This window comes from Tachyglossus aculeatus, chromosome 2, assembly GCF_015852505.1.
Source record: "Tachyglossus aculeatus isolate mTacAcu1 chromosome 2, mTacAcu1.pri, whole genome shotgun sequence".
NCBI lineage: Eukaryota > Metazoa > Chordata > Mammalia > Monotremata > Tachyglossidae > Tachyglossus > Tachyglossus aculeatus.
The window spans coordinates 95,374,679-95,396,766 of NC_052067.1; positions in this window are offsets into that span (position 1 = coordinate 95,374,679).

The window sequence follows — 22,088 nt, forward strand, 5'->3', positions numbered from 1 at the left end:
AGGAAGAGAGAAAAGAGAGAAAAGAGAGAGAGAAAAGAGAGAGAAAAGAGAGAAAAGAGAGAGAAAAGAGAAAGAGAAAAGAAAGAGAAAAAAGAGAAAGATAAAGAGAGAAAAAAGAGAGAGAGAGAAAAGAGAAAGAGAGAGCGAGCAAGAGAGAGCAACCTCTAGACTGTAGAACCTGGGTTCTATTCCCAGCTCTGCTACTTGTCTGCTATGACTTTGGGCAGTCACTTAATTTCTCTTGCCTCAGTTACCTCATCTGTAAAATGGAAATTTAGACTGTGAGCCTGTGAGACAAAGGAACCGTATGTAATCTGATTAGTTTGAATCTACCCCAGCACTTAGAACAGTGTTCGACACACAGTAAGCACTAAATATCATCATTATTACTGTAAACCTATTAATAATGATGGCATTTATTAAGTGCTTACTATGTGCCAAGCACTGTTCTAAGCACTGGGGTATATACAAGGTTATTAGGTTGCCCCACATGGGGGGGGTCACAGTCTTAATCCCCATTTTACAGATGAGGTAACTGAAGCCCAGAGAAGTTAATTGTCTTGCCCAAAGTCACACAGCTAAGTGGCAGAGCCGAGATTAGAACCCGTGACCTCTGACTCCCAAGACCATGCTCTTTCCACTAACCACGCTGCTTCTCTCTGTGGGCAGGTAATATGTCTACCAACTCTGTGGCATTATAATAGTAGTAATAATAATGGCATTTGTTAAGCGCTTACTGTGTGCTGATCACTGTTCTAAGCGCTGGGGGAGATACAAGGTAATCGGGTGGTCCCATGTGGGGCTTACAGTCTTAAACCCCGTTTTACAGATGAGGGAACTGAGGCACAGAAAAGTGAAGCAGCGTGGCTCAGTGGAAAGATCCCGGGCTTTGGAGTCAGAGGTCATGGGCTCAAATCCCAGCTCCGCCACTTGTCAGCTGTGTGACTTTGGGCAAGTCACTTCACTTTTCTGGGCCTCAGTTACCTCATCTGTCAAATGGGGATGAAGACTGTGAGCCTCCAGTGGGACAACCTGATCACCTTGCAACCTCCTTAGCGCTTAGAACAGTGCTTTGCACATAGTCAGCACTTAATAAATGCCATTATTACTGTTATTATTATGATTACTAGCCATGAGAAATCGGAGACTCAAGCCTCGTCATAGAGAGCCCTCACTGAGCTTTCCCTTCAAAGCCCTACTGAGAGCTCACCTTCTCCAGGAGGCCTTCCCAGACTGAGCCCCCTCCTTCCTCTCCCCCTCCTCCCCCTCCCCATCCCCCCACCTTACCTCCTTCCCCTCCCCACAGCACCTGTATATATGTTTGTATGTATTTATTACTCTATCTATTTATTTTATTTGTACATATTTATTCTATTTATTTTGTTAATATGTTTAGTTTTTTTCTCTGTCTCCCCCTTCTAGACTGTGAGCCCACTGTTGCGTGGAGACCGTCTCTATATGTTTCCAACATGTCCTTCCCAAGCGCTTTGTACAGTGCTCTGCACACAGTAAGCGCTCAATAAATACGATTGAATGAATGAACGAGTAACCGCTGCTTCCTGCTGTCCTAAATCCAGTCGATCCTACTCACTTACCTGCCGGCCAACATCCACACTTTAAACCCCAAGATTTGGGGTGTTTTCACCACCTGCCTCTCACTCCTCCCGCTTTGGAGAACAGGAGCCTGTCTGCCTTGAAAGCTTCAGGAGCCATCATCATCATGTATATATGTACATGTTTGTATGAATTTATTACTCTATTTGTGCATATTTATTCTATGCATTTTATTTTGTTAATATGTTTTGTTTTGTTGTCTGTCTCCCCCTTCTAGACTGTGAGCCCGTTGTTGGGTAGGGACCGTCTGTAGCTGTTGCCAACTTGGACTTCCCAAGCGCTTAGTACAGTGCTCTGCACACAGTAAGCGCTCAATAAATACGATTGAATGAATTAATTTTCTACCTTTCTCTTTAAGGGAGGGCTAGGGAGCATGAGGCACTATGGGTGAGCTCTCTTCTTCACCTGCTTTTTTCTAGGCCTCCTGGGACACGCACCCCTCCCAGTTGAGAGTTTTCCCAACCAAATCTCCATCAACAGGGATCACCTGGCATCTACCTGAAGGTAAGAACATTTTGCCTGCGTTTTGGTGGCTCTAACTAAAGTCGAAGGCCTCTGATGATTCTGTAGGAGGTGAGATGTTTTGGGTTTTTTGGCATTCTTATGCTCTGTTGATATCCCTCTGAGATCCCAGGACTGTTGTTTTTTGGTAACGCTACCTGAACTTTCTGTACTCTATCTTGGTAGGGAGAGGGAAGGGGAGCGGGAGGAGGTGGTGGATGCAAAAAGCAGGCAAGTATTTCACTAGGCTGAATCTTGGAAATCAATCCATCGTATTTATTAAGCACTTTGTACAGAGCACTGTACTAAGCACTTGGGAGAGTACAGTATAACAATATATCGACAATGTCGATTGACATTAATTATATTGCTCAATATATTGACAGTATAGATTAACAAAATGTTAACAATTTTATATAAGATACTAGCAATATATTGCACTCTCCCAAGCGCTTAGTACAGTGCTCAGCATACAGCACTCAGTAAATAATAATAATAATGACGGTGTTTGTTAAGTGCTTACTATGTGCCTAGCACTGTCCTAAGCGCTGGCATAGATACAAGATGACCTGGTTGTCCCACATGGGGCTCACAGGCTTAATCCCCATTTTACAGATGAGGGAACTGAGGCACAGAGAAGTGAAGGAGGCCTTAAATCACACAGCTGACAAGTGGCGGAGCCAGAACTAGAACCCATGACCTCTGACTTCCAAGCCCGTGCTTTTTCCACTAAGCCACGCTCCTTCTCTAAGTACGACCGACTGATATAACGGAAACGTTCTCTGCCCACCCCGAGCCTACAGTCTAGAAGGAAAAGAAGAATTGAAGTAGCCACAAAAGACGGTTCCATTTAGAAATGCCCTTCGCCCTGTCAAATTAAAACTAGTTACCTTACATGTGGATTTTTTAGAAGGGGGGGGAATTAAAAAGATTTTCTCTTGTCCCACCTAGTTGATGGAGTGTTTCTTTAGAGAGCTTAAAAAGCCACAGTGAGGAACTATTGAATATCCTGGGTTACAATGTTGTGTAAGAGAATCAATCAATCAATCGTATTTATTGAGCGCTTACTGTGTGCAGAGCACTGTACTAAGCTCTTGGGAAGTACAAATTTGCAACATATAAAGACAGTCCCTACCCAACAGTGGGCTCACAGTCTAGAAGGCGGAGACAGAGAACAAAACCAAACATACTAACAAAATAAAATTAATAGAATAGATATGTACAAGTAAAATAAATAGAGTAATAAATATGTACAAACATATATACATATATACAGGCTTGTAAATACCATTATTATCATTATTATGATTATTATTATTGTTATTATCTTGAGCTTTCTCCTCTACCTTGCAGATAGGTAGACTGCCGATACCTTTCCAGACTGTGAGCCCGCTGTTGTATATATGTATATATGTTTGTACATATTTATTGCTCTATTATTTATTTATTTTACTTGTACATATCTATTCTATTTATTTTATTTTGTTAGTATGTTTGGTTTTGTTCTCTGTCTCCCCCTTTTAGACTGTGAGCCCACTGTTGGGTAGGGACTGTCTCTATATGTTGCCAACTTGTACTTCCCAAGCGCTTCGTACAGTGCTCTGCACACAGTAAGCACTCAATAAATACGATTGATTATTGGGTAGGGACCGTCTCTATATGTTGCCAACTTGTACTTCCCAAGCACTTAGTACAGTGCTCTGCACACAGTAAGCGCTCAATAAATAAGAGACGCAGCGTGGCTCAGTGGAAAGAGCGAGGGTTTGGGAGTCAGAGGATGTGGGTTCTAATCCCGTCTGCTGTATGATCTTAGGCAAGCCACTTCACTTCTCTGTGCCTCAGTTACCTCTGAATCTGGGGATTAAGACTGCGAGCCCCATGTGGGACAACTCGATTACCTTGTATATCTACCCCAGTGCTTGGCACATAGTAAGGGCTTGAAAATACCATTATTATCATTATTATGATTATTATTATTGTCATTATCTTGAGCTTTCCCCTCTACCTTGCAGATAGACTGCAGATACCTTTCTAGACTGTGAGCCCACTGTTGGGTAGGGACCGTCTCTATATGTTGCCGACTTGTACTTCCCAAGTGCTTAGTACAGTGCTCTGCACACAGTAAGCGCTCAATAAATACGATTGAATGAATGAATAAGGGAAAGAGAGCTGAATGGGTTTGGCTTTTAGAGTACTCTTCCAAGAGTTTAGGACAGTGCTCAATAAATGTCATTGATTATTTGGGTGACTTTTGACAGGAGAAGATTATAGGAAAGGAACTTGGAGTTCAACCCTGACAGTTAGTTACCCTATCTGGATTGATGTCAGAGTAGGGCTGCGAAGAGCCAGCCTAAGGCAAAACATCTCTTTTGTTTTTATTTCTTATCCTAATACCTCCGAATTTCAAGTCAGAAGAAAAGATAAAAATCACTGGAATTTTTTAAAATGGTGTTTGTTAGGCATTTACTATGCGTCAAACACTGTTGTAAGAGCTGGGGAAGATACAAGTTAATTAGGTCGGCACAGTCTGTCCCGCACGGGACTCACAGTCCAAGTAATAATAATAATAATAATGATGGAATTTATTAAGGGCTTACTATGTGCAAAGCACTGTTCTAAACGCTGGGGAGGTTACAAGGTGATCAGGTTGTCTCACGTGGGGCTCACAGTCTTAATCCCCATTTTACAGATGAGGGAACCGAGGCCCAGAGAGATTAAGCGATTTGCCCAAACTCACACAGCTGACAGTTGGCGGGGCTGAGATTTGAACACATGACCTCTGACTCCAAAGCCTGTGCTCTTTCCACTGGGCCAGTAAGTAGGAGGGAGAACAGGTATCTCTTTAGCAGAAGCACAGAGAAATGTCATGACTTGCCCAAGGCCACACAGCAAGCAATTAGCAGAGGAACAATAGCAGTGCTTAACAAATACCATAATTAATTAACAACTGTGTATCAACTTATTTGAACTTCTTCGAGATGAATGTTTGCTCAAAGTGTTGTGGGTCATTCATTTTTGATGGGTTCTTTTGTTGTTGAAATAAGGTTGAGGTGATACTCTCAAAGCAACATTACCTGTTTTATTATTTAAGTGGTCATAGTTGTTTCTTTGGATGGATTATATTGACTTTTTAACTTTTTAAACTAAGTTAAAGAGATGGGCAGAGAGTAAGTTATTCTCAGCACTTAAGTCATCCTCAGAACTTGGGTATATTCAACTGTACATTCAGCTCTTTATTCAGTGATTTCATCCTGATACATATAGCAATAACAATGATGGTATTAAGCGCTTACTATGTGCAAAGTACTGTTCTAAGCACTGGGGAGGTTACAAAGTGATCCGGCTGTCCCACCCGGGGGGGGGGGGGGGAGGGCTCACAGTCTTAATCCCCATTTTACAGATGAGGGAACTGAGGCCCAGAGAAGTGACTTGCCCCAAGTCATACAGCTGACAATTGGGGGAGCTGGAATTTGAACCCATGACCTCTGACTCCAAAGCCTGTGCTCTTTCCACTGAGCCACGCTGCATATACTTGTACCTGTTTTATTTTAGTTTTGTTGTCTGTCTCCCCACTTCTATGCTGTGAGCCCATTGTTGGGTAGGGATTGTCTCTGTTGCTGAATTGTACTTCCCAAGCGCTTAGTACAGTGCTCTGCACACAGTAAGCGTTCAATAAATGTGATTGAATGAATGAATGAAGCCAGGTCCTTCTGACTCCAAGGCCGGTGGTCTCTCCACTAGACTACATTGCTCCTCGGGCTTGAATTTCGTCAGCATCTGTATAATTCATAGCTAATTAAGTTTTCCAGGAGATTCCTAGAATTGGCCTCTTAATAATAGGCTCTGAGTTCATTGTGCTTTTATCTGCTCACTCCGCCTCCATCTATACCATCCCTTTTTTTACCTTTTTCTCTAAAGCAGGGGGCAAGGTCCCTACAAAGGGAATTAAACAATTCCCCCGTCTCTAGACTAAGCTCTCTGTAGGCAGGGAATGTGTCTGTTTATTGTTGTACTCTCGGGAGAGCTTACACGTGGGGCTTGCGGTCTCAAGCCCCATTTTCCAGATGAGGTAACTGAGGCACAGAGAAGTGAAAAGATATGCCCAAGGGCACACGGCAGACAAGTGGCAGAGCTGGGATTAGGATCTATAACTTTTTTACTCCCAGGCCCGTGCTCTATCAAGTATGACATGCTGCTTCCTAGCGTGGGGCTTACAAGCCACCAAGAGTTTCAAGGGTCCTTCCCAGACTGAGCCCCTTCCTTCCTCTCCCCCTCGTCTCCCCTCCATCCCCCCCATCTTACCTCCTTCCCTTCCCCACAGCACCTGTATATATGTATATATGTTTGTACAGATTTATTACTCTATTTATTTTACTTGTACATATCTATTCTATTTATTTTATTTTGTTAGTATGCTTGGTTTTGTTCTCTGTCTCCCCCTTTTAGACTGTGAGCCCACTGTTGGGTAGGGACTGTCTCTATATGTTGCCAACTTGTACTTCCCAAGCGCTTAGTACAGTGCTCTGCACACAGTAAGCACTCAATAAATACGACTGATAGATTGATGGGTCCGGGGCCAGGGATCACATCTTATTTATTCACATGGATGTCTGTTTCCCCTTCCACTCTAAACTCGTTATGGGCAGCGATCGTGTCTGCTAATGCTGTGGAATTGTAGTCTCCTAAGCGCTTAGTACAGTGCTGTGCATATAAGTGCTCAACAGATACCATTCTGTAGCATTCCAAGCACTTAATATAGTCTCATCTAAATCCCTGAGTACCGGCTTTCCTCTCTGTCCTTTGCCCAGCCGGGGTAGTAGTGCTCTTCTAGACTGTAAACCCACTGTTGGGTAGGGGCTGTCTCTATATGTTGCCAACTTGTACTTCCCAAACGCTTAGTACAGTGCTCTGCACACAGTAAGCGCTCAATAAATATGATTGATTAGTACAGTGCTGTGCATATATGTGCTCAACAGATACCATTCTGTAGCCTTCCAAGCACTTAATATATATTGTCTCATCTTTTAGACTGTGAGCCCACTGTTGGGTAGGGACCGTCTCTATATGTTGCCAACTTGTACTTCCCAAGCACTTAGTACAGTGCTCTGCACACAGTAAGTGCTCAATAAATACGATTGATTGATTGATGGATCTAAATCCTTGAGTACCGGCTTTCCTCTCTGTCCTTTGCCCAGCCGGGATAGTAGCATCAGGTTAGCGAGAAAGGGAGGCAAGAATCTTCAGGATTTGGTGATTGAATGTGGATGTTCATTCATGAGTGCTTACTGTGTGCAGAGCACTGTACTAAGCGCTTGGGAAGTACAAGTTAGCAACATATAGAGACGGTCCCTACCCAACAACGGGCTCACAGAGAGAGAGCGGTTCAAGCAAATGTTGTAATCTTTTCCAACCTTAGCACTTATGTGCAAATCTCTTTAAGCCCATTCTATGTGCCAAGCACTGTACTAAGCGCCGGGGCAGGTACAAGATAATCAGGCCCTAGGTGGGCTCACAGTCTAAGTAGGTATTGCCGGCAGGGAATGTGTCCGTTTATTGTTGTATTGTCCTCTCCAAAGCACTTGGGACTATTCAAGACTAAGAATATAGGGGAGGCTATTACAGTGCATTCATATTCAACCATTAGAATACACCCTCTTTGTGTCTCCCGTTACCCCCACCCCACCCATCAGAGCGGTGTGGGGAGGGGAAGGCCAATAATAATCTGTGCCTCAGTTACCTCATCTGTGAAATGGGGATTAAAACTGTGAGCCCCCCATGGGACAACCTAATCACCTTATAACCTCCCTAGAACAGTGCTTTTCACATAGTAAGTGCTTAACAAATACCGTTATTATTATTAGAGATGCCCTGAAGGCAGGAGGAAATGTGAGCCTGCAGAGAAGGAGAAAGGGCAGTAGATGTAGATTTGGGGATAGAGAAGCAGCTTGGCTCGGTGGAAAAAAGAGCCCGGGCTTTGGAGTCAGAGGTCATGGGTTCAAATCCCGACTCCGCCAACTGTCAGCTGTGTGACTTTGGGCAAGTCACTTCACTTCTCTGGGCCTCAGTTACCTCATCTGTAAAATGGGGATTAAAACTGTGAGCCCCCCGTGGGACAACCTGATCACCTTGTAACCTCCCCAGCGGTTAGAATAATGCTTTGCACATAGTAAGTGCTTAACAAATACCATCATTATTATTATTATCATTAATAATAATAATGACATTTATTAATCACTTACTCTGTGTCACACTCTGTATTAAACACTGGGGTGGTTACAAGCAAATCAGGTTGGACGCAATCCCTGCCCCAAGCAATAGTCCCAAGCACACAGTAGGTCCTCAGTAAATATGAATGATTGAATTGGAGGGAGAAAAGCGTGGCTCAGTGGAAAGAGCCTGGGCTTTGGAGTCAGAGGTCAGGGGTTCAAATCCCGGCTCTGCCACTTGTCAGCTGGGTGACTTTGGGCAAGTCACTTCTCTGGGCCTCAGTTCCCTCATCTGTAAAATGGGGATTAAGACTGTGAGCCAGCCCATGGGACAACGTGATCACCTTGCAACCTTCCCAGTGCTTAGAACAGTGCTTTGCACATAGTAAGCGCTTAATAAATGCCATCATTATTATTATTATTATTATTATTGAATCCCCATTTAGCGGATGAGGGAACAAAGGCACGGAGAAGGTAGGTGACTTGACCAAGGTCACAGAGCAGACAATTGTCAGAGCCAGGATTCGAATTTAGGTGCTTTGACTCCCAGAGCTGGGGTCTTCTCACTAGGCTACGCTGCTTCTCACTTCCCCCAGCCGCCCCCCAGTCTCTGCCTGGGAGCCAGGGCAAGTCGGAGTCGGGCTGGTTAGAGAAGCAGCGTGGCTCAGTGGAAAGAGCCCGGGCTTGGGAGTCATGGGTCATGGGTTCAAATCCCAGATCTGCCACTTGTCTGCTGTGTGACCTCGGGCAAGTCACTTCACTTCTCTGGGCCTCAGTTACCTCATCTGTAAAATGGGGATTAAGACTGCGAGCCCCACGTGGGACAACCTGATCGCCTTGTATCCTCCCCAGCGCTTAGAACAGTGCTCTGCACATAGTAAACGCTTAACAAATGCCAAAACTATTATTATCATCCCCTTCTACTATTCTTTACTACCTGGATAGAGCACAGGCCCGGGAGTCAGAAGATCATGGGTTCTAATCCCAGCTCTGCCACTTGTCTGCTGTGTGACCTTGGGCAAGTCACTTCACTTCTCTGGGCCTCTGTTACCCCATCTGGAAAATGGGGATGGTGACTGAGCCCCATGTGGGACAGGGATTGCATCCAACCTTGTAACCACCCCAGTGCTTAGTAATAATAATAATAATAATAATAATAATGGCATTTATTAAGCACTTACTATGTACAAAGCACTATTCTAAGCGCTGGGGAGGTTACAAGGTGATCAGGTTGTTCCACGGGGTGCTCACAGTCTTAATCCCCATTTTACAGATGAGGGAACTGAGGCCCAGAGAAGTGAAGTGACTTGCCCAAAGTCACACAGCTGACAGTTGGAGGAGTTGGGATTTGAACCCGTGACCTCCGACTCCAAAGCCCGGGCTCTTTTCCACTGAGCCACACTGCTTCTCCACATATATGTGCATATATATACTTAGAACAGTATACTATCATAGAAATATAGAAAATATTTGTTAAGTGCTTACTATGTGCCGAGCTCTGTTCTCAGCACTGGGGTAGATACAAGGTAATCAGGTTATCCCATGTGGGGCTCACAGACTTAATCCCCATTTTACAGATGAGGGAACTGAGGCACAGAGAAGTTAAGGGACTTGCCCAAGGTCACACAGCAGATAAGTGCTTGGAACAGTGCTTTGCATATAGTATGTGCTTAACAAATACCATCATTATTATTAAGTGGTGGTATCGGGATTAGAACCCATGACCTCTGGCTCCCAAGCCTGTGCTCTCCACTGAGCCACAATACAAGCTAATTCATTCAGTCAATCATAATTATTGAGTGCTTACTGTGTGCAGAGCACTGTACTAAGCGCTTGGGAAAGTACAATACCACAATAAACAGTGACATTCCCTGTGAACAACGAGCTCACAGTCTAGAGTGGGGGAGATAGACATCAGTACAAATAAATAAAATGACAGATACACACATAAGTACTTTGGGGCTGGGATGGGGAAGAGCAAAGGGATAAATAAAGTTACAGATATAATAATAAAGATGGCATTTATTAAGCACTTACTATGTGCAAAGCACTGTTCTGAGCATTGGGGAGGTTACAAGGTAATCAAATTGTCCCACATGGGGCTCACGGTCTTAATCCCCATTTTACAGATGAGGTAACTGAGGCCCAGAGAAGCGAAGTGACTTGCCCACAGTCACACAGCTGACAAGTGGCGGAGCCGGGATTTGAACCCCTGACCTCTGCCTCCAAAGCCCGGGCTCTTTCCACTCAGCCACGCTGCTTCCCAAACATACAGATATGTATGTTAGTGCTTTGTAGTAAACCAGTCAGGTTGGACGCAATCCCAGTCCCTCACGAGGGTCACAGTCTTAATCCCCATTTTCCAGATGAGGTAACTGAGGCCCAGAGAAGTGAAGTGACTTGCCCGAAGTCACACAGCAGACACAAGGCCATACTGCAGGCGATAGACAATTGTTTATTGACCAATAAATAATAGAAAGTTTGACAAAGCAAGGGCATCAAAATAATAATAATAATAATGATGGCATTTAAGTGTTTACTATGGGCAAAGCACTGTTCTAAGCGCTGGGGAGGTTACCAGGTGATCAGGTTGTCCCACGGGGGGCTCACAGTTTTGAGCCCCATTTTACAGATGAGGGAACTGAGGCACAGAGAAGTTAAGTAACGTGCCCAAAGTCACCCAGCTGACAGTTGGCAGAGCCGGGATTTGAACCCATGACCTCTGACTCCAAAGCCCGGGCTCTTTCCGCTGAGCCCTGCTGCTTCTCCTGGATTGAAGGAGGTCTGAGGTTTGACATCTCAGGCCCGCTCCCATCCCCACCACTCTTTCTTGGTAGCGGAGAAGAAATGTTTTCCTCCCTTGTCCTAGGCACAGAGCTGAAAGGAGGCTGGAGTTGCCTTGGAAGATTTTGCTTGAAAAAATGAGACTGATCAATCAATCAATCGTATTTATTGAGCGCTTACTGTGTGCAGAGCACTGTACTAAGCGCTTGGGAAGTACAAGTTGGCAACATGTAGAGACAGTCCCTACCCAACAGTGGGCTCACAGTCTAGAAGACTGATCCATCTGCTGCTCGATGTTTGGGGAGGATTTGGTGCTTGTGACCTTGTGATTGAAGCCATTTTTCTATTTTTCATCATTCAGGCCTTTTTTCTACTTAACGTTTTGCTCCTGGGCTCGTGTTCGGAGGGGATGTTTGTTTCCTTGACGCCAGTCAAGCCAGGGCTCGGTGGTAATAATAATGATGGTATTTATTAAGTGCTTAATATGCATAAAACACTGTTCTAAGTGCTGATAATAATGGCATTTATTAGGCACCTACTATGTGCGAAGCACTGTTCTAAGGGTTGATAATAATGGCATTTATTAAGCGCTTACTGTGTGCAAAGCGCTGTTCTAAGCACTGATAATAGTGGCATTTATTAAGCGCTTACTGTGTGCAAAGCACTGTTCTAAGCGCTGATAATAATGGCATTTATTAAGCGCTTACTGTGTGCAAAGCACTGTTCTAAGCGCTGATAATAATGGCATTTATTAAGTGCTTACTGTGTGCAAAGCACTATTTTAAGTGCTGATAATAATGGCATTTATTAAGCGCTTACTGTGTGCAAAGCGCTGTTCTAAGGGCTGACAATAATGGTATTAAGCGCTTACTGTGTGCAAAGCGCTGTTCTAAGCACTGATAATAATGGCATTTATTAAGCTCTTACTATGTGCAAAGCACTGTTCTAAGGGCTGATAATAATGGCATTTATTAAGCACTTACTGTGTGCAAAGCACTGTTCTAAGGGCTGATAATAATGGCATTTATTAAGCGCTTACTGTGTGCAAAGCACTGTTCTAAGCGCTGATGATAATGGCATTTGTTAAGCGCTTACTGTGTGCAAAGCACTGTTCTAAGGGCTGATAATAATGGCATTTATTAAGCACTTACTGTGTGCAAAGCACTGTTCTAAGGGCTGATAATAATGGCATTTATTAAGCACTTACTATGTGCAAAGCATTGTTCTAAGGTCTGATAATAATGGCATTTATTAAGCACTTACTGTGTGCAAAGCACTGTTCTAAGGGCTAATAATGGCATTTATTAATCGCTTACTGTGTGCAAAGCGCTGTTCTAAGTGCTGATAATAATGGCATTTATTAAGTGCGCACTGTGTGCAAAGCGCTGTTCTAAACGCTGATAATAATGGCCTTTATTAAGTGCTTACTGTGTGCAAAGCACTGTTCTAAGCGCTGATAATAATGGCATTTATTAAGCACTTACTGTGTGCAAAGCACTGTTCTAAGGGCTAATAATGGCATTTATTAATCGTTTACTGTGTGCAAAGCGCTGTTCTAAACGCTGATAATAATGGCATTTATTAAGCACTTACTATGTGCCAAGCGCTGTTCTAAGCACTGATAATAATGGCCTTTATTAAGTGCTTACTGTGTGCAAAGCGCTGTTCTAAGCGCTGATAATAATGGCATTTATTAAGCGCTTACTATGTGCAAAGCACTGTTTTAAGCACTGATAATAATGGCATATATTAAGCACTTACTATGTGCAAGCACTGTTCTAAGGGCTGATAATAATAGCATTTATTAAGCACTTCCTATGTGCAAAGCACTGTTCTAAGGGCTGATAATAATGGCATTTATTAAGCGCTTACTGTGTGCAAAGCGCTGTTCTAAGGGCTAATAATGGCATTTATTAAGCGCTTACTGTGTGCAAAGCGCTGTTCTAAGCGCTGGTAATAATGGCATTTATTAAGCGTTTACTGTGTGCAAAGCGCTGTTCTAAGGGCTGATAATAATGGCATTTATTAAGCACTTACTATGTGCAAAGCACTGTTCTAAGGTCTGATAATAATAGCATTTATTAAGCGTTTACTGTGTGCAAAGCGCTGTTCTAGGGGCTGATAATAATGGCATTTATTAAGCACTTACTATGTGCAAAGCACTGTTCTAAGGGCTGATAATGGCATTTATTAAGCGCTTACTGTGTGCTTATCGCTGTTCTACAGGCTGATAATAATGACATTTATTAAGTACTTACTATGTGCAAAGCACTGTTCTAAGGGCTGATAATAATGGCATTTATTAAGCACTTACTGTGTGCAAAGCACTGTTCTAGGGGCTGATAATGGCATTTATTAAGCGCTTACTGTGTGCATATCGCTGTTCTAAGGGCTGATAATAATGGCATTTAAGTACTTACTATGTGCAAAGCACTGTTCTAAGGGCTGATAATAATGGCATTTATTAAGCGCTAACTGTGTGCAAATCACTGTTCTAAGCGCTGATAATATTGGCATTTATTAAGCACTTACTATGTGCAAAGCACTGTTCTACATGCTGATAATAATGGCATTTATCATCATCATCATCAATCGTATTTATTGAGCGCTTACTATGTGCAGAGCACTGTACTAAGCGCTTGGGAAGTACAAATTGGCAACATATAGAGATAGTGTGCAAAGCGCTGTTCTAAGGGCTGATAATAATGGCATTTATTAAGCACTTACTGTGTGCAAAGCACTGTTCTAAGCGCTGATAATAATGGCATTTATTAAGCGCTTACTGTGTGCAAATCACTGTTCTAAGCGCTGATAATAATGGCATTTATTAAGCGCTTACTATGTGCAAAGCACTGTTCTAAGGGCTGATAATAATGGCATTTATTAAGCGCTTACTGTGTGCAAAACGCTGTTCTAAGCGCTGATGATAATGGCATTTGTTAAGCGCTTACTGTGTTCAAAGCACTGTTCTAAGCACTGATAATAATGGCATTTATTAAGCACTTACTATGTGCAAAGCACTGTTCATAGCGCTGATAATAATGGCCTTTATTAAGCACTTACTGTGTGCAAAGCACTGTTCTAAGGGCTGATAATGGCATTTATTAAGCACTTACTGTGTGCAAAGCACTGTTCTAAGCGCTGATAATAATGCCATTTATTAAGCGCTTACTGTGTGCAAAGCACTGTTCTAAGGGCTGATAATAATGGCATTTATTAAGCACTTACTATGTGCAAAGCACCGTTCTAAGCGCTGATAATAATGGCCTTTATTAAGCACTTACTATGTGCAAAGCGCTGTTCTAAGCTCTGGGGAGGTTACAAGGTGATCGGGTTGTCCCACGGGGGGCCCACAATCTTAATCCCCATTTTACAGATGAGGGAACTGAGGCCCAGAGAAGTGAAGTGACTTGCCCAAAGTCACACAGCTGACAGTTGGCGGAGTCGGGATTTGAACCCATGACCTCTGACTCCAAAGCCCGGGCTCTTTCCACTGAGCCACGGTATCTCCTCTCACAAAGCCCTGCTCTGTTCGCAGATTTGCTTCACCTACAGTTTCCACTGCCCTGGGTAACAGAGAGACTTTTATGCAGTTCCTAGTGTCTTAATTTACTGTCTCTTGTGACTCGAGGCCTCATCGTGGCAAGATGAGAAGCAGCGTGGCTCAGTGGAAAGAGCCCGGGCTTTGGAGTCAGAGGTCGTGGGTTCAAATCCCGCCTCCGCCCATTGTCAGCTGTGTGACTTTGGGCCAGTCACTTCACTTCTCTGGGCCTCAGTTCCCTCATCTGGAAAATGGGGATGAAGACTGTGAGCCCCCCGTGGGACAACCCGATCACCTTGTAACCTCCCCAGCGCTTAGAACAGTGCTTTGCACGTGGTAAGTGCTTAATAAATGCCACCATCATTATTATTATTATTAAGAGAGTTTGCATTCGCTGATGAAGGTTAGAGCTATGCTATATAGGGCTACCCATCATGGAAAGGTCTTAGCGTGGCTCAGTGGAAAGAGCCCAGGCTTTGGAGTCAGAGGTCATGGGTTCGAATCCCGACTCATGTCTGCTGTGTGACCTTGGATAAATCACTTAACTTCTCTGAGCCTCAGTTCCCTCATCTGTAAAATGGGGATTAAGACTGTGAGCCCCACATGGGACAACTTGATCACCTTGTAACCTCCCCAGCGCTTAGAACAGTGCTTTGCACATAGTAAGCGCTTAACAAATGCCATTATTATTATTATTATTATTATTATTAGCCGAAGCCTCAAAGTCGATTCATCTGGGCAGCAGGGACGCAGGAAAGAGTCAAAGCCTCTTTGATCCAATGATCAAAACAGTGATCAAGGACAATGTCAGAGACTCTGGTTTTTTACTGCACGGAAGAAGGCAACGGTAAATCACTTCCATATTTTTACCAAGACAACTCTATGTATACACTTAGTAAGCGCTTAACAAATGCTAACATTATTATTATTATTATTATTATTATTATTATTATTATTATAATACACACACCAGAACGACTTTATGAGAAAAGATAGGACACTCTGAAGAAGGTTTGTCCATGGAGTCTCTTTTGGTCGGAAATGACTCAATGGCATTTGAAAATGTATTTTTATTTTTACCGCGAGATGCTCGGAAACATCTATTTAAGAGTTTAGACACTGCTTGAGAAGCAGCGTGGCTCAGTGGAAAGAGACCGGGCTTTGGAGTCAGAGGTCATGGGTTCAAATCCAGGCTCTGCCAATTGCCAGCTGTGTGATTTTGGGCAAATCACTTCACTTCTCTGGGCCTCAGTGACTTCATCTGTAAAATGGGGATTAAGACTGTGAGCCCTTCGTGGCTCCCAGCTCTTAGAACAGTGCTTTGCACATAGTAAGCGCTTAATAAATGCTATTATTATTATTATTATTATTTGAAGCCTACCGCCTAAGAAAATTTATTCAGTGGAGAGTTGGCCCCCAGTAAGCACCGTTATCATTACTAGAGAAGCAGCGTGGCTCAGTGGAGAGAGCCCGGGCTTTGGAGTCAGAGGTCATGGGTTCGAATCCCAGCTCTGCCACTTGTCAGCTGGGTGACTTTGGGCAAGTTACTTAACTTCTCTGGGTCTCAGTGACCTCATCCGTTAAATGGGGATGAAGACTGTGAGCCCCACGTGGGACAACCTGATCACCTTGTATCCCCCCAGCGCTTAGAACAGTGCTTTGCTCATAGTAAGCACTTAGTAAATGCCATAATTATAGCGCTTAGCAAATACCATCAGTATGATGATGATGATGATGAAGTACAACTGACTGAATGGCAATTTTGCTCCTGCCCTGTTTGCTAGCAAACGAAGAGAGCCAAACTAGCTCTCTTTCTCCCTTCAAAGCCCTACTGAGAGCTCACCTCCTCCAGGAGGCCTTCCCAGACTGAGCCCCCTCTTTCCTCTCCCCCTCCCCATCCCCCCGCCCTACCTCTTTCCCCTCCCCACAGCACCTGTATATATGTTTGCACAGATTTATTACTCTATTTTATTAATGATGTGCATATAGCTATAATTCTATTTATTCTGAGGGTATTGACGCCTGTCTACTTGTTTTGTTGTCCGTCTCTCCCTTCTAGACTGTGAACCCGTTGTTGAGTAGGGAACATCTCTATATGTTGCCGATTTGTACTTCTTGAGCACTTAGTACAGTGCTCTGCACACAGTAAATGCTCAATAAGTGCGATTGAATGAATGAATTAAATGCCATTATTATTATTATCTCCCAAGCACTTAGAATAGTGCTTTGCACACATTAGGTGCTCAATAAATACAATTGTATCTAATGAAATACCTTTAAATTAAAAAGTGAAATGAAATAAAAAATATAAATAGCGTGGCTCAGTGGAAAGAGCTCAGGTTTGGGAGTCAGAGGTCATGGGTTCTAATCCCAGCTCCGCCGCTTGTCAGCTGTGTGACCTTGGGCAAGTCACTTGACTTCTCTGGGCCTCAGTTCCCTCATCTGTAAAATGGGGATGAAGACTGTGAGTCCCCCGTGGGACAACCTGATCACCTTGTAACCTCCCCAGCGCTTAGAACAGTGCTTTGCACATAGTAAGTGCTTAATAAATGCCATTATTATTATTATTATTCTCTGGACCTCAGTTCCCTCATATCTGTAAAATGGGGATGAAGACTGTGAGCCCCACGTGGGACAACTTAATCAGCTTGTATCCTCCCCAGCGCTTAGAACAGTGCTTTGCACATAGTAAGCACTTAATAAATGTCATTATTATTATTATTAGTAGTAGTATTATTCTCTGGGCCTCAGTTCCCTCATCTGTAAAAGGGGGATGAAGACTGTGAGCCCCACGCGGGACAACTTAATCAACCTGTATCCTCCCCAGCGCTTAGAACAGTGTTTTGCATATAAGTAGGCGCTTAATAATTGCCATTATTATTATCATTATTCTCTGGGCCTCAGTTCCCTCATCTGTAAAATGGGGATGAAGACTGTGAGCACCACGTGGGACAACCTGATAATCTTATACCCTCCCCAGCACTTAGAACAATGCTTTACACATAGTAAGCACTTAATAAATGCTATTATTATTATTATTATTATTATTATTATTATTATTATTATTATTATTATTCTCTGGGCCTCAGTTCCCTCATCTGTAAAATGGGGATGAAGATTGTGAGCCCCACGACGGACAACCTGTTAATCCTGTACCCTCCCCAGCGCTTAGAACAATGCTTTACACATAGTAAGCTCTTAATAAATGCCAATATTATTATTATTATTCTCTGGGCCTCAGTTCCCTCGTCTGTAAAATGGGGATGAAGATTGTGAGCCCCACGTGGGACAACCTGATAATCCTGTACCCTCCTCAGAGCTTAGAACAGTGCTTTGCACATAGTAAGCGCTTAATAAATGCCATTATTATTATTATTATTATTATTCTCTGGGCCCTAGTACCCTCATCTGTAAAATGGGGATGAAGATTGTGAGTCCCACGTGGGACAACCTGATAATCCTGTACCCTCCCCAGAGCTTAGAACAATGCTTTACACATAGTAAGTGCTTAATAAATGCTATTATTATTATTATTATTATTATTATTCTCTGGGCCTCAGTTCCCTCATCTGTAAAATGGGGATGAAGACTGTGAGCCCCACTTGGGACAACCTGATAATCTTGTACCCTCTCCAGCACTTAGAACAATGCTTTACATATAGTAAGCGCTTAATAAACGCCATTATTAGACTGTGAGCCCATTGTTGGGTAGGGACCGTCTCTATATGTTGCCAACTTGTACTTCCCAAGCGCTTAGTACAGTGCTCTGCACACAGTAAGCGCTCAATAAATACGATTTATTATTATTATTATTATTATTTATTTATTTATTAGGCTCTGACCCACGGGGTTAGAATTGAAAGCAATCCCAAATACCACCACAAGAGGGCACCACAGGCCTAGCTCTCAGGAATAGCACTTTCCGACTCCACTAGGCGGCGCTCAGACCTCAAAGAGCTTCCTCCCTCCCTTCATTCATTCATTCAATCGTATTTATTGAGCGCTTACTATGTGCAGAGCACTGTACTAAGCGCTTGGGAAGTACACGTTGGCAACATATAGAGACGGTCCCTACCCAACAGTGGGTTCACAGTCTCCCTCTCTCCTGGATGGAATTTGTCCTAAATATCAATATAATATCAAATATCAACATAAAGTCCGCTATTCCCTGGACTGCCAGACTGGGAAAGAGATGGAGGTGGATTTTTGCTAATTGCATGTGATTTTTCTTCACCGGTAGGCATGAATTCAGTGTCTCAAGGAATCCAAGGTGTTAGAGAAGCAGCGTGGTTTAGGAGAAAGAGCCCGGGCTTGGGAGTCGGAGGTCGTGGGTTTTAATCCCGGCTCTGCCACTTATAATAATAATAATAATAATAATGATAATAATGGCATTTATTAAGTGCTTACTATGTACAAAACACTGTTCTAAGTACTGGGGAGGTTACAAGGTGATCAGCTTGTCCCCAGGGGGGCTCACAGTCTTCATCCCCATTTTACAGATGAGGGAACTGAGGCCCGGAGACGTTAAGTGACTTGCCCAAAGTCACACAGCTGACAAGCGGGTTCAGTGGAAAGAGCCCGGGCTTTGGAGTCAGAGGTCATGGGTTCAAATCCCAGCTTCGCCAATTGTCAGCCGTGTGACTTTGGGCAAGTCGCTTAACTTCTCTGTGCCTCAGTTCCATCAGCTGTAAAATGAGGATGAAGACTGTGAGGCCCCAGTGGGACAACCTGATCACTTTGTAACCTCTCTAGCGCTTAGAACAGTGCTTTGCACATAGTAAGCGCTTAATAAATGCCATTATTATTGTTATTAATTGGCAGAGCTCGGATGTGAGCCCAATGTTGGGTAGGGACTGTCTCTATATGTTGCCAATTTGTACTTCCCAAGTGCTTAGTACAGTGCTCTGCACATAGTAAGCGCTCAATAAATACGATTGATGATGATGATGATTTGAACCCATGACCTCAGACTCCAAAGCCCGGTCTCTTCCCGCTGAGTGACTTTGGGCAAGTCACTTAACTTCTCTGGGCCTCAGTTACCTCATTTGTAAAATGGGGATTAAGACTGTGAGCCCTTTGTGGGGCAACCTAATTGCCTAGTATCTACCCCAGTGCTTAGGACAGTGCTTGGTACATAGTAAGCACTTAAAAAATACCAACGTTATTATTATTATTATAAGTTTCTAGGTAACTCTCGTGCGCCCTGAAAATCGGCTGCCCCCGGCCCCACTGGGGCCTAGCATGCCGTCCGAACTGGATTTTACCTAATGTCTCAGAAATGTGAGGCTCGAAATAAAGCCTCCTTGTTATTCCACGCAGCGGGAAGGTGGGTGGGAAGGAGAGAGTCGGCTGCCGCCGCTCTGTTCCCAAACACAGTTGAGCGACTTAGAGGGTGGTCTGGCCCGGGTGGGCGGCCTCCTTCGGGTTTTCCCTTCTCCAATGAATGATAATTTATATATTCTCCAAAGTGACTATTGATCAGAGCTTAGTACAGTGGCAGTGCTTGGTACAGTGGCCTGGCACGTAATATGTGCTTAACAAATGCCACCATTATTACTATTACAGTGCTCACACCAGGGATCGAGGGAGTCAACTCCGTTTCATTGTGCTTGATTTGGTTAGAAAGAGAAGACGCAGCCGGAGAGGGAGTGGGCTTTCTGTTCACTCTTTCATCATCATCATCATCATCATCAGTGGTATTTATTGAGCGCTGACTATGTGCAGAGCACTGTACTAAGCACTTGGGAAGTACAAATTGGCAACATATAGAGACAGTCCCTACCCAACAGTGGGCTCACAGGCTAAAAGGGGGAGACAGAGAACAAAACCAAACGTACTAACAAAATAAAATAAATAGGATAGATATGTACAAGTAAAATAAATAAATAAATAGAGTAATAAATATGTACAACCATATATACATATATACAGGTGCTGTGGGGAAGGGAAGGAGGTAAGACGGGGGAGATGGAGAGGGGGACGAGGGGGAGAGGAAGGAAGGGGCTCAGTCTGGGAAGGCCTCCTGGAGGAGGTGAGCTCTCAGCAGGGCCTTTCCAACCCTCAGTCGATGGGGTCCCGAGCTAACTCAATCAATCAATCAGTTGTATTTATTGAGTGCTTATTCATTAAATTGTATTTATTGAACACTTACTGTACTATAGCGGAGTGGAAAGAGCACGGGCCTGGGAGTGAGAAAGTCAAGGATTAAAATCCCGACTCTGCCACTTGTCCGCTGTGTGACTTTGGGCAAGTCACTTCACTTTTCTGGGCCTCAGTTATGTCATCTGGAAAATGGGAATTGAGACTGTGAGCCCCACATGGGACAGGGGCTGTGTCCAACTTTATTTGCTGGGAATATCCACCCCGGCACCTAGTACGGTGCCTGACACAGAGTAAAAGTTTAACAAATGCCATCATTATTACTATGATTATTGTTACTAAGTGCTTACTGTGGGCGGAGCCCTGTTCTATGCACTAAAATAACTCCTGATTGTTCAGAAGATTATTTGTGTATATATATATATACACAGTGCTTAATAATGGGCCTCAATATATATATATATGTACATATATGCATCTAACTCATCTATTAATGGCATTTATATACACATATATACAAGCGCTTATGTACACACACATATATATGTATATATGTACAAATATACTGTGTATATATATATATATATATATACACGAATAATCTTCTGACCAATCAGGAGTTATTTTAGTATATATATTATATACTAAATACTAATATATTTAGTATATATATATATACTATATATACATATATACATACACACATATGTATATATACACAAATAATCTTCTGAACAATCAGGAGTTATTTTAGTATATATATTATATGGTAAATACTAATAAATATATATATATATATATTTATAATATATATATATATACACACACGAATACCCAAATAATACGTCAATAATACCCCCTACCATAAAACCAGCACTTAAAGCAGTGCTTCGCACATACCAAGCGCTTAATAAATGCCATTATTATTATTATTATTATTAGATCTTATATCATTAGCCTACTCCCCCTACTGCTATTCCTTAACCAAGGTTTTGAGTCCTTAGGCCAATGGAAGACTTTCATTCTTTAAAAGTAGAGTCATGTGTTTAGACATGAAGTTAAGGATTAGCAGTTCTTATTTCTCTCTCGGTAGATAAGAATAATTAAACTTCTAATTTTAAATTCACAATCTAATGTTATTATTGACATATTACTTAGACTGTGAGCCCCATGTGGGACCAGGACTGTGTCTGACCTGATTAACTTGCGTTTAGTGCAGTGCTTGACACTTAACAAATGCCATTAATACAAGTGATGAGTCTGGAAAAATAGTCCATTCACCCACAGTCCTTCTAGACGGTGAGCCCGTTGTTGGGTAGGGACTGTCTCTCTATGTTGCCAAC